Genomic DNA, 14636 nt, shown 5'->3' on the forward strand with positions numbered 1-14636 from the left:
AACTCCCCCTCCCCGTTGCCTCGCCCGGAAGCAGGCCATACAAACCCCATCGGGCGCGCACGGCCCGATGGTCACTTTCACTCCAATTCACACACACACACACACCTGTGTCCCGTCCCACACCACACCCGGGAAGAGGTAAGCGCGGTTTGGTGCTGAGTAGTTTTGTGGCCTTGGTCAATGGCCCTACTTTGCGGTAATGAAGTATCCATCCAGATAATAAGTGCAACACAGCCCCTCTAGAAACCACCACTAACGCCCCGCGGCGGGTGTGTTCCACTATTGCTACAGACAACAAAGGAGCAGGCAGGAGTGAAAAAGGCGATCGGGGGAGGGGATCTCGTGTATCGGTGGGCCTAATTTAATCCACAATTAACATTGTTCGCATCGGTTGGATTGTGTATTTTCTTTCCGATTGGGCAATTTGATTGTTTTGTTTCTGGCTTTTTATTTTCTTCCTCCTCGCTAGCGTGGGTCAAGAAAAGCTAGATCCCCATTTCATTAGACACACTAACGCCCAACGGCACACACAAGGGAAGAAAGAGCAGCATTGGATGTATCAATTTCCTCGAGGTTTCTACTATCGTTTGGAAAATTGGGAAAAAAGCGAACACTGCCAATTCCTCCTGCTCTACACCATCGATCGAATGACATCATCGCCGGTTCGATCTAATTATGTGTTTGTATGCGTCTGTGTTGGCATTATGTTGGGCATTGTTGGTGGAACTCCAACAGAACACTATTGGAGCAAAGTAATACAATTCTAAATATTAGTAAAGTGTAATGTTTTAAATTATTTTTAAACGCATTTGAGCGTAGATTTGAAATTCTCAACAATATTTCCTTTAAAATATTAAAAAACAGTTTCCCAATAATATTTACTTTACTTCTTAAGAAGGGAGAAGGCAACGATTTGCAGTCTTAGAAAAAATGGCTGCGAATAAAGAATCACCCGGAAACGCAAGCCTTCGCTCTTCCTGTCGGTAGCAAATCAACCACTATCGCGCGCGCTGAATGCCGTCGTCGTTGCCCTCGTTGGGAGAAAAAAAAACCTGAAAATGCAACACCATCAGGGTAATACTACTACTACCGGCGCATGTTTTTTTTTCGCCTCCCTACTCCGGCGGTGTGTGAAAATTCGGTAATGGAAGAGGATAATTTTAGGCATGGCCGAGAGAGAAAGAAACACGTCGGTGGTCCTTCGTCCATCCATCCGTACACACACCGGTCTCCGACCGGCATGGCCAGCTTGTCAGGGGCTGCGGGGAAAGTGGGTAGTGCAGGGAAACACACAAGGGGAAACGAACCTGGCGCTGACGCTACACACAGCAGCAGCTAGTCTAGGACCGCGCGCTCTAGTAGTGGTCTCTTGCTCCGTGATAAATTTAGAATCCGATTTGCCTTCCTGTTGCTCCGATTGTGGCCAAACGCGCCTGTGTTTGTGGCAATGTCCGCGTACACATGCTGTACGGGAGTAGTGTACCGTGTTATTTATTTATTTTTTCTTCACTTTCCGCCCAGTTACAAGAGCCGCAGCAGAACCGCATTTTCTCAACGCCGGCCAAAGCCCCGCCGCAACCGCAATGAGCACCAAACGGGAACGATCCCTGCTTTTCGGTTGTGTAGTGGGGAGGAACGCGTATTTGCTTTTCTTCCGTCACGTAAATTGGGGTACCTCCACCAAAAGCGACCACACAGTTTTCCAAATTCAATATACACTTTCTCGTACCCACAAAAAAGCACGCAGCCGCCCGCCGCTGCATTCACAACAAATGCATTATTATTCAACCGTGCTGATAAGCGCCAGCGCGAAGGAAACGTGCAGGCATTAAAAAATGTTTTCATTATCATCATATAAAAACACACATTCACTTACGATGACACTCCCCACACACACACACACACACACACGCGGTTGAGCACGTGCCGGAGAAAGATGCATGCGTAGTAGGAAAAAGATGCATGCGCCGCGGAACCAACGCGGAGGACTCATCATCACTTTGCAATGCGTAATCCGATAAGAAGCCCGGCGGTTCGGCTTATGGCGTGGGTACTCTGTGTGTGGGTGTTTAGATTGCTGCTCCTGCCTCTGCTGCTTGTGCTTGCTCTTGAAACGGAACCGCGCTCTTGTAAACGCTTCTCCTTAGGCTCAAGAGTGGCGCTTGAAACAGAGTCAGTCAAGTGCACACACGAGCTGATACGAGGGGCGTGAAGGGGAGGAGGGTCGTCTGAGCTATCTGCGTTGCTTTGTGCGAGATGAGATGGCGGATGCAAATGGGCAAAGCATATGTTTATTGTGCGCAATAAATAAATGTGAGTGTGTGTGTGTCTGCTTTTGAAGAAGGCTTACTAGATATTTTTATTTTTATTGAAGATATCCATTGCCTTATGGCGGAATGATGCGAACATCTAGCTTAATAATAGCAAAAACAAATAATTGGATTTTAAAAGAGTTTCTCACATGCAGTTTGACAATTGGAGGCTGAATTTCAGCCTAAAAACAGACGCTCATTCGATGTGTAGTGTAAAAATATGAACATGAACTGCTAAAAAGAATTATTTAAACGAATTACTCTGAAATTAACGGTACAGCCAACTCACACCATAGAATACCACACTGCTATAGAGTCGCTGCTACAGGGATTTGAATCGCTCTTTGCAATCAAACACACTAGCTCATTAATTCACTCTTTTGCGATTGATCACACTAACCTTCTTATGGATAGTTATTCTTATTTGTTCCCACAATTTGAAAAAGAATCCCATAAGATTGGGCCTCATCGCGAACGAAAGTCGATAAAATTTATCCGATCGGTTAATTTGCTCGAATCCACCGGTGGAATTTATTTTCCACCGGTGGATAATTTTTTCCACCGGTGGATAATTTCTCCACCGGTGGATAACTCTTTCCGATTCGAGTAGCCATTGATTTTGCCTATCTGTCAATCACACTTTTGTTTACATTTAGAGGTGTTGTTTTGCGGAATGAATAAAATAGTAAATTTGGCTTATTTACGGACCATCTAGTGAAAAATCCACACCAGGCCTTAGACAGTACTGACTGTAGGCCTATTCAAACAATCCGGGTAAAGTGTAAAACGGGTTGTAGGCTGAACAAGTCTATTTGAAACAAAATCGTATGAACTGGAGGACGAGGTTTGAATCCTTTCTGAGATTGCCACCTTCACTGACGCTTGTCCTGTGCCATATACCATGTGCGTCCATCAACTCCAGCCACCGCGAACGTTGGATCCGTGAACGTCCGTATTTTGCGCCCTCGTGCAAAAATATATTGAAACAACGCGGTACACTTATTCCGTGCAATAAGGAGTGTCCGAAACCGCTCACGGTCTCTCGCCCTCGCCAGTCCATTATCCTGGCCTTAATGACTGACGCCTCCAAGTCATCTGGCCACTTAAATTTAAACCTACTACGTCCTCTCCGCAATTGCGGATTTAACCGTAAGCGGACTGATTGGCTGCAGGAGGCTCCGTGGATATAAAGTCCAGCATATATGGTGTGTACAGTAGTCTCATCGCGGGCCTCCATGAACGATAGAGACACCATGGACGAAGGGACTCAAAGACTAGAGGGGCTCATATATGAGGGATTCCGACCAATATCCCCCACTCCCCCAAGAAAAAAATTAAAGTGTATTTGATTCAAAGCCAAGAGATGAAATCTCCCCCCACCATCTCTCCCTGCACAACACCTGGGACGATCGTTTCCATGCCTTGAACAAGGACCGTCCACTGAAGACTGGCGAGCTTGATACGACAATGAGTACGTTAAAATTGTAATGTAAATGAGTAAAAACTACGTTAAAATTGTAATGTATGTGATTCAGAAGAGAAGCTATTCAAGTGTATATATTCGTTTAAATGGATGAACAAAAAAAATCATTGGGTGACACGTTTGTCACGAGGCGCCCGGGCTGTACCCTTCCATAAGCGACCCTTAGTTTTTGGGGATAGTCCGGAAGGTACAAGAAGGCACAACACCTTCGATAGGTGCAAAACGACGCAAACGATTCCGACCGGAACTCGCCGCTCCAACGGATATGAGTTGATTATAATTTCTTGTACCTAGTGATAATACTGGTCTTCCCAATCTCGTTGCATTTACGTGTCGGAACCGATTCTAACATGCCATAAGGCCATAACATAAGGTTGGATAAAAGAGAAGGATTAGCAGAAAAGGATTTTTTTTGGTTTCTTATTTCTTAGCTTGAACTATAAAAACTAGATACCTGTTATAAACCTAAATTTATGTATTTTGATTATTTATTTAAAAAAAAACAGGTAAATTTATATTTTCTAAAAAATAATATTTTAGCTAAATTGAGTGATAAAACATCTTAAATAACTCAAACAGCGATAAAACATCTTTTTTTGCGAGCTGTGAAACATGGGTTTTAATATTATTTAGTTTTCCACTGTTATATCAACTGGGGTGGAGCAGTAGATATGGCTATCCGACTGAAATGGTTTTTTTTTATATGAAGTTTTCAACTGCATATCCCACTGCTCGACTTTTTAACCACGTTGCTATGGCGGCAAACACCATTCCACTCCACTGCCAAACCGATCGGTTAGCGAAGATTCTGATTGAGAAAACACAATTGGATAACATTGGAATTTTGCTAACCGATCGGCTAAATTATCCACTCCGTTATCGACTTTCGTTCGCGATGAGGCCCATTGATTCATAAAAGTAGAGTAAATAATTTAAAAAAATCTAGTAAATGGTTTACAGATTCCAAGGGGAGGGGGGAGAGGGGGGTTGAGATGCCTGAAATGTTCTGATAATTACGAATAAAATCAAGATACTGTGTAACATGTAATTGATTTTTGATAAATTCAAATTAATTTTCCAATTGGTTAAAATACAGGGAGTTCACCGTTAACAAGAACATGTTTGAAACGGATTTTAAAAACAACTAATTCAAAAACAAACAAAACACACTCTTTTTAAAAAAAATATATATAAATATTATAAATAAAATGGTTTTCCGATGACTGATTATCGAAAACGTAACTCGGTACATAAATATTTCAACCAATAAGAATGAATGCTTCAAACTTTCAAACTGGACCAACCCTCAATAAGATTAATATTCAAGCATGAAAAAGCTGTTAAAAAATTGTGAGGTATTAAAATACACACACACACATTGGTTAAGGTTAGACGAACAGCTTGCTTATTTGGATTCTGAATAGAGGAATTTCACATTCGACGATGGCATTGAGCGTCATCGCAATAGTTACGTAGGCACAGCACAACAACGTTACATACCAGGGCGAATGATCATAGCCGATCAAAGCCGATATGCGATAAGCTAAACAAGAAAACACAGCCATAGAGAAGCGAAATAGTTTGACAGTTCAATTGTACACAAAAACAAACCCCCCATATACCGATCGTGTTCAAGAAAAGAGTGTGTTCGACACGATTCGCGGCAAGAAGGCGGTTTTTGGGTGTACACACAACAAACCTCCTTTCTGTAAGTTATTGCTTTACGGTACAATGTGTTACAGGCATCGTCTCATGATCGCCGCCATCATCATCATCTTCCTCGCGCCACTAATAACAGGTGTTTTCGGTTTCAAATTAATCACCCCTTCTTTAGTGCCCCGCCATTACGAGGCTGTTGGTGCGTCGAACCATCGTAAATCACGGCCACAGCGAATGTGTGTGTGCGCTGCTGTTTGGAAGGAAATTTCGCTTTAAATTATGCACGTGTATTAAGCAACCGGTTAAAAGTGGGAAACGCATCTGGATGGTTAACCGCCGTTCCTGCTGCTCCTCTGATTGATGTACGATAATAATGATTCTAAAGGGTCGGTGTGTTATTGTGCGCCCGTTGTTCCCATAAAGCAGCCGTTTACTGCCTCACTGATGCACCCAATTAAACGATCCATTAGCGGGCCCAGAAAGGTTCATCTGCGCCAACTTGTACGTACAGCCGCCACTTCAAAAAACCCGGGACCGTTTGTGCGAAACACGCGAAAGAAGCATTTGTATTTCCGGAGAAAGTGATCGCCGTTTGGGAGGCAGTTGCTCAACAGGTTGTGCCGTAACCTAATTTGCACATCTTTTGCATCCCTAGTTCAACGCCTTCTTATTAGCGTATCTAGCGTAACATTTATTGCATGTGTCAAAGTGCAAAATAAAGCACAAAAAGAGAATCATTTTGGCATTTCTTGCACATCTAGCCATTACCCAGCGCTATTAAATTGCCTTTGCATTAATTGCAAATGACAGCCGACGACTTCATTAGCCGGTTTCGCGAAACGACGAGCGAAGCGAACAGGCTCCTAACTCTCTAAACGTGACATTGGCCGGCAGTGGTTCGCTTGCACCGACTGACTGCTGCAGCTTCCAGGAGCACCACAGAGGGCAGGGCACCATACGAGAATGTGTTAATTTTGCAGATAGCAGGTACAGAATAAATCCGCATATCAATTAGCTGCCAGCTGTTAAAATCAACACCTGGAGTGAATCGTTTTACTACTACTAATCATTGGTCCCGGTTCATTATCGCACGTTTAATTAGTGACTTCGTTGCAGTAGCCCGGAAATTATTCAAAACTTTGGCGCTCTATTCTTGGAGCTAGAAATATTTGCAGAATCTTCAAATTATTCTTTAAGCAACTTGAGGAGCAACTATGTGCATATTAGTGATGGGTAAAGTTGGCAAAAATTCAGAGTCGACTCTGATCCGACTCCGATAAATTCGGAATCGACTCCGGAAGGTAGGTTCGCGCTGCAATATCTGGAGTCGTTCGGAATCGTCCGGAGTCGTACGGAGTCGCCCGGAGTCGCGCGGAGTCGGAGTCATCCGGAGTCGTTCGGAGTCGTTCGGAGTCGTTCGGAGTCGTTCGGAGTCGTTCGGAGTCGTCCGGAGTCGTCCGGAGTCGCCCGGAGTCGGAGTCGTCCGGAGTCTTTTGGAGTCGTTCGGAGTCATTCGGAGTCGTCGGAGTCGTCCGGAGTCGTCCGGAGTCGCCCGGAGTCGGAGTCGTCCGGAGTCGTTCGGAGTCGTTAGGAGTCGTCCGGAGTCGTTCGGAGTCGTTCGGAGTCGTTCGGAGTCATTCGGAGTCGTCCGGAGTCGCCCGGAGTGGGAGTCGTTTGGAGTTGTTCGGAGTGGTTCGGAGTCGTTCGGAGTCATTCGGAGTCGTCCGGAGTCGCCGGAGTCGTTCGGAGTCGGAGTCGTTCGGAGTCGTTCGGAGTCGTTCAGAGTCATTCGGAGTCGTTCGGAGTCGTCGACTCCGGACGACTCCGGTCGACTACGAACGACTCCGGTCGACTCCGGACGACTCCGAACGACTCCGACTCCGGGCGGATCTAGTGGTTCCATTTTGCCGGAGTCGGAATCGAACTAACAATAGTCGGAGTCGGATCGGAGCCGTGGGTGCGCTCCATACAGCACATCACTAGTGCATATGCTAGTTTGACAGTTCGGCTCGATGTGATCTTTCGTAATTTACTCTTTCATGATTAGCATAACTAGAAGAGTTGATCGATACATTCTTTTTTTAATATAGCTTACAAGATTATCTCAGTTAGGCTTACGGTACCAAAATAATCATAAATTTGAAATAAATAATAAATATGAATAAAAATGGTAAGATGTTTTTTCCATTATAAAAAAGTTCATATACAGTTTAGGACATGATTTCAACCGTCAACTGTCAACGTCAAAAAACGTATCAAACCTTGAAAAGCCCAATTTTTATATTTTCCAAAATTGTACAACTTGATCTTGTTTTTTGTAGATAAAGGTTTTGTTGTTATTATTTAGTTTTATTACTATTTTTTATCAATTCCAATGTTTTGAATTGCCATATTTCCATTATATTTGTGTTCATTGTTAGCAATCAATTTGTTGAAAATTAATTGTCGAATCCGAACAACCGCTCTGGTACAATGATAAAATCCACCGGCGTTACACTTATTGTGAGCCAAAAAAGGGCAAACAAAAATGTATAAGAACCTACCATTCACTGATTTCATAATGAAATTTACCTATTTATACAGTAGCACGCATACAAAACAAATGCAATCAAAATGCATTAACACACGCACGGAACTGCGTCGGAGAGAAACAAACTCTAAACAAACATCAAAATGAAGATAGACAAATTAAAAAGCCTAGCGCGCCAGACAAGTTCATCACTTCCGGATGGCAGCATTCCGCCGCCAGAGAACCTCCCCCCTTTGCCATGTGTTCTTCTGCCGTGCCACCCATCAATCAACCACATTTATTTATTCCGACAGGTCCAAAAAAACAAAACGGGGGGAAAGAAACAAAAAAACACCGATGCGGAACCACTAACTCAACAACAAGCTCCACAGCAGCCAGCTGGATGTATTCTTCATCATCCAGGGAGATAGAGAGAGAGAGAGGGGGACAGAGATGGCAAGTGCATGGCAGCTGTGTCTGGAATTGCTCCATTTGCACAAATGCATCACAATCGTCCACCGAAAAGCTGCCGCAGCTCCCAGCAGCACCGGAAGGACGAACCGGTGTTATTTTTGAAGGTATTTCTCCGCCCGAATAAGTACGGTGGATTAGTTATTACCATACCGGAATTTTGTAGAGCACTCGAGCAAGAGTGCAACGTGACCTGTTGATTGCAACTACGGGAGATTGCATATGCAAGGTGTCACTAATGCCGGACGTCACTCTGGACGTCAACGCGCAGCTTGTCGGTGGGAAATTGAATTTCTCTCATATTAACACACCCAGGATATTCAGGTGCAGAAAATTGTATAAGCCAATAGTGATTGACATACGTGCAATCCATACGAACTTGCGGAGAGGTTAACTTGAGTATGAAATTCAATTTAATTCCCAGAAAAAAATAAAACTTAATACAATACTAAACATCTTAGAGTAGCGTGCGTGCAACTAAGGGTATTCTACTGAAGCCATTAACAAAACTTACAGAAGGTATATAGTTCGGCATCCATCTTAAATCCTAACAAGATTTGCCTTTCCAAGGAACTGAAGGACGATGGATCGGCCCTCGGAAGATTGAATAAAACATGCTTACGACCCGAACCAACAACATCCGAATTGTTCCCCAGAACGGAAGCGTTAGCTTGACACTGACAAAGTTCCCCCAGGAAACGGCACAACAAAAAATGGGCACCAACTCCCGTCGTACGGCTTAAATGAGTTTTGCAGACTTCAGCTGAGTGGACGAAAAAACGACCGGTGACCCAGTGGCATTATGTGCCTGCTGTGTGTGTATGGTTTTATGCTAACCCTGAGCCAGCAACAAACGTGCCCGGAAAGTTAACCGAATATCCGCTCCTCCTGAACAAGCACGGGACGCAAAAACGGGACCTCCCCCGGTGGTGGAGCATCATCATGAGCCCTCTCTGTTCTGGCCTGGGTACAGGTTGCCGTAGCATGTCTTAAGGAATGTGGTGGGGGGTGTTGATTGTTCATCATCCCCCCCAAACGATCATAACGGATTCTGGTTGTGCAAAACAGGAAGATGTAGGTTCTCACACTATTGCACACAGACCACGTATGCCGCAAACTGTGCTAGTGGTGTGTTTGGTTTTAAACCATTCATAACCGAACGACGACCAATCAATACAACTACCCACCGACATCCGTGGGGTGTGTGAAGTTCGTGAGGTGAATTAATTTAATTATTACTAACAAATGTTTCATGGAGTGAGGATACATCTTTCACATGATATCGTTCGACACACCACCCTAACAATGTTTCAATACTTTTCACACATAATGGAACGAGAAACCCTTCATTAATTCTTATCAACTGTAACCGTACGTCATTGGATTGGAAGGAAAAACAACACTCACACAGCTGCTTGCTCAGAGAAGAACATGATTAGTCATCGTTGGTAACCACCAGTGGCAGCAAAAACCTTCTTTCCGGGAGTGACCCAGCAGATGAAGAAGCGCCCGAAGCGTCCGAAGCGCCCGAAAGGTGCATGAGAGCTGGGGACATTTTAATTCCCGAGGTCAATTAGTTCAATTGCATGTGTGAGACACCCGCCCAGCTTCATTCGATTCACGCTGACCCCTGGTGGTTGGTTTGTTTTTTTTTCTTCTGCTCACGACCAATTGACCGCAACGATGGAACATAATAATCATCCATGAATCCACACAGACTGACAGCGCACCGATAAAGCATACATTTGAAGAAATTGAGAGAGCATACATTCAATGAAGAAGTTAATGCACTAACATTGATCCTTATTCAAATGAACGATGATTTTCAAGTAGAGTTTATTATGAATAATATGTTCCATTTTGCAATACTGACTGAAAGGATATTGACACGAGAGAACTCTGGGGAAAATCCCCTTTTAATTCTCCTAAGACAATTAAAACAAATTGTCTTCGATCATTTTAAAACATTTAACTTAAGAAATCTCTGAATAAATTACCCTTAGGATCATCCCCATCTAGTCCATTCTTTGCAGCGAATCAAACTCTTGTGATTAGATTGATTGAAGCGAGAGTTCAATTATTTGTATCAACTATAAAAAAAGAGACACAACTAATGACATATAATCTCAAAGTTCTAGGACGAATGAGAACGGGAACGAACAACCCACACCCAAACACGAACACTTCCACGGGTTGTCGCCTTTCCGTACTTAATTTGATTTAAACCGTAGCCATAACGGAATAGAAACTAGTTCTTTCCGAGCGGTCACGACCTTGTCGCGAGTCCTACTACGGAGAAGGCCTGTGTGTGTGGCCTCGCTTCCCCCCCCCCCCCCCCCCTGGTTGGTTTGGTTTCATTTCTACCGATCGGAACCGGAAAGCAGAAGGCGAATTATTGAAAACAGCAACGATTAGAAGATTAAACTGTCGTCATGCAGCAGGCAGGCAGGGGAAAAGATACAGACACACAAACTTGTGCGATTATACCGCATTTCCCCCAAAAAAGGTAGCCACCTGACACAACATATGCACGCAAAAGTCACATTAAAGCGCACAGTAAAGAGATACTACAGAAAAAGATACAACTAATTAATCTACAAAAAGAGTGTACGCCAAACAGAAAGTGGCAATGTTTTAATGACTCACTACCCTAAAAAAAGCTGAAAAGAGCTATATAAATAATAATCACAAGTCTCCAATTTAAGAAATCAACAGACATCAAATTCCAAAACATACACAAACACACATACACATTCCATCATCTGACTGGCGGGCGGAAAAAGGCAAATGGAATGTAATGGCAAAGGTGACAACAAATCAAATTGGAAAAAAAGAAGTGAAAAATAAGTCACAAAAAGGAGAAAAAAACCCTCCCAGCGGAAAACTTCCACCGGAATGAAAGCGTACAAAATCGCATTTACCCGCCGTTTCGGTGTGTGTGTGTGTGTGTGTGCAGCCGGTGGAATGTTTTCCCAAATTTTCTTCCGCACGCTTTCCATCACCAAACGGGCGGCTCTTCCTTCGTGCGCCTAGAGCCAGGCAATGGAGAAGGTGGAAAACAACCGAACTGTTTCCAATTCCGTTCAGCTTTGAAGACGGCAGCAGCGTGTGATCGTTTAGTGAGCTGTTTGTGTGTGTGTGTGTGTGTGTGTGTGTGTGTGTGTGTGTGTGTGTGTGTGTGTGTGTGTGTGTGTGTGTGTGTATGTGTGTGTGTGTGTGTGTGTGTGTGTGTGTGTGTGTGTGTGTGTGTGTGTGTGTGTGTGTGTGTGTGTGTGTGTGTGTGTGTGTGTGTGTGTGTGTGTGTGTGTGTGTGTGTGTGTGTGTGTGTGTGTGTGTGTGTGTTGTGCGCTTTAGGTTTGACACGTTTAATCGAAGTTTAATCCACATTTCATCAAAAAAGCAATCGCCATTTGGACAGGCTAAGCGGATTGCTGAAAGGCATGTGCAGGAAAGGCGGCTGGTGATCTCGTCGTTAAATTCGTCGGGCGTTTGTATTGCAAAAAACAAGTTTTTTTTAAAGAAAAATTAAGTTTGAACTTCGTGCGCAGTAGCGTAAAAATAATGAACCAAATTGGGGTTATCAGGCAACCGATTGCTTAGCAAACAGCCGCAAATAGTATTGACTCATTTAATGGTTGAATGTAACTCGTGAAGTAACGTGGTTTTCGTCATAATACACATAACTTTAACATGAATATTAAAGAATTGTTGAAACTATTTACTTTCATTGGGGCCATTTTCGTTTTAATTTCGTAGACTTAAGTTTCAGCCTGTCAGCTGTTTGCATTGTATAGCAGTTTTCGAGCAGATATCGAAGTGGGTATAATACACAGGTGGGCTTATCCCAAGTTGTATGTATTTAGAAGGCTGATTTTTATAACGTTCAAAGATTTAAAAGTGTCGTTCAAAAGTGACCATCAAAGGGCCCCAATAACAGATAAAGCTCAAATGCTAAATTGAATTGGAAATTTTGCCTTGTTTTGATAGCAGAACAATGATTTGGCTACTATTGTGACACACGAATTGACTCTTATTGTATACTTAAAATCTCGTTGACATCTGTCAAATCGTCTGTCAACATAAGGAGACTTTTACATGCCATCACACTAGGAGACCCGCTACACGAGCCGCCGATGTGGATTGGAATTGAACTAACGACTTGTCGCGTGTTAACCCTGTACCTTATGCATGACACCATAGAGCCATCCGTGCTGAACGTACGATCATAACCATACAGATTCGTTGATTTAGCTATGAAAGTTAAAAAGAATTGCTCAAACCAGTAATCAAGACACTTTGCATAGTTATTGAAGTTAAATATTTTGAATCATTGGCAAATAGTTTTGGTATTTTTTTGCTAATCATAAACTCCGCTCGCTCAAACTCACACTACTGCCTGGAGCAGATGCTCAACCCCACCCTGCACAGCAGAAGAACCCAAAAAGCGATTGGAATATTTCTCCACGACTACCGTATCAAGCGCAACCAGGTCACTTTTTCATAATCATTCCTGTTACATAAACACCCCCAAAACGAGAATAGAAGGTAGTGCACGTCACGTCCTCTTCGGCACACTACTCCCAGACACACACACACACACGCATACATAACCACACAGAACACGGCACGCAATGCTGTTCGGGTTTAGAGAGATCAAAATTAGTCTTGAACAGCACTTGAACTCCTCGGAGGCAAAAGGAAACCCGCGGCGTTCCCGCAATCCCAAGCACGCACTCATCGCCCCAGCGAGCCAAAAAAAAAAGCAGAACGAATCGCACGGCCTTGCAAAAATTTTGACTCACGAAAACCCGACAACGGATTTTGGTTCGAAATGGGTTCGGGGCGGGGGTTGTTGTTCGGGTAGTTTACGTGGGAAAAGCCGTCGCGATGGCGCAAACGTTCCCTCTGCACAGGGGGAGTAACAGAGATACTGTGCGTGTATTAAGCGTGTGGTTTTACTCCTTCTTGCAGGGGGCTAAACGGATCTTTTCGCACCGCACATACATCACCCGGTACACGCGTGCGGAATTGTTTATAAGGAAGGTTGTGCTTGTGCGTGTGTGTATGTGTGCGGCTATTTTAACGCATAATTACGCGGCACCAAAAATGTATCGCAAAATAATGAATGTTTCAAAACCGGATCGGTTCTGCCAACGAGGAACGAGAAAAACCACCCCACGGTGAAGGTTAAAAATTTCTGGCTAGGTTTGTAATTATGTATTTAATAAATAGTATGCAGTAAATGTGAAAATGATGCACTAAATCGTAAATATACAAGCTAAAATGTCAAACAAATGCAATATGCGACATGAAAATGTAAACCTTTTTAATCCACTAAAAAGCAAAAGCAGTACGTCCATCAACAACAGTCAATGACCATTTGCAATCACCCTTGCCGATCGTGCGCGATAAGAAATAGCACCAGAATCATGTCCGTGCTCAAAGACACAACAAACACACTCAGCATTCACGAGCACTCACAGCACCCACCATAACGCAATGCAGTGCCAGCTGCAGGCAGAGGAGATGTATGCAGTCGGTGCGCACACAAAAAACACGTCTGAAAAGCGCCTGATGCACAAGACAAATTGCGCCCAGAGCCGCCGAGATCGTCGCGTACCGCCCGCCAGTGGCAAATTCTTTAAATTAATACTTTTTTAAGCCACTTGCTCATAATCAATCCCCGGCTGATAAGAACGTACGAGAACTAGTTTGGGAGCAGGGGGAGGGGGGGGGGACTACGTCCACACTGTCGATTGTCCACACAAATAAGCCGCCACAAATACGTGATTGTACGGGAAAGATGGATTTTATGAATTATTTCCATTCATAAATCAACCAGTTGGTGGGAAGGAAAAACAAGATCAAATACAGTCCGACGAGATTGTGAGACGAGGTGGTCTCTTAATTATTATTTTTTTGTGTTCGAATCCTCTCAATCAGACAGCACAAGAAAAAGGCTCATGACGAGTGTGTGTGTCTCGATGGCTTTCAAATATTTGCATTCTCTGTTTTACCTCCATCATTCAACGACCTACTTGCAAACTGACCTACTTGTACGAGGCAAATGACATATCTCACCGGCTCGATAAGATGATCGATCATTCGATTGGGAAAGGGATGGACGTTGATATTGATAGTAACACTGTGTTTATGGAAATTATGTAGATTTTGCCTATGTTTAAAGCAAAACAAATCGAGA

At 43.6% G+C, this 14636-nt stretch overlaps 1 protein-coding gene across 3 annotated transcripts in view; it reads right to left on the reverse strand.

Annotated features, from left to right (window-relative positions):
- LOC120955405 (sarcolemmal membrane-associated protein) overlaps positions 1–14636 on the reverse strand; it is a 31435-nt gene that overhangs the window by 13209 nt on the left and 3590 nt on the right. The window lies entirely within an intron of this gene.

The sequence above is a fragment of the Anopheles coluzzii genome, chromosome 3 (genome assembly GCF_943734685.1).
Source record: "Anopheles coluzzii chromosome 3, AcolN3, whole genome shotgun sequence".
Classification (NCBI taxonomy): Eukaryota; Metazoa; Arthropoda; class Insecta; order Diptera; family Culicidae; genus Anopheles; species Anopheles coluzzii.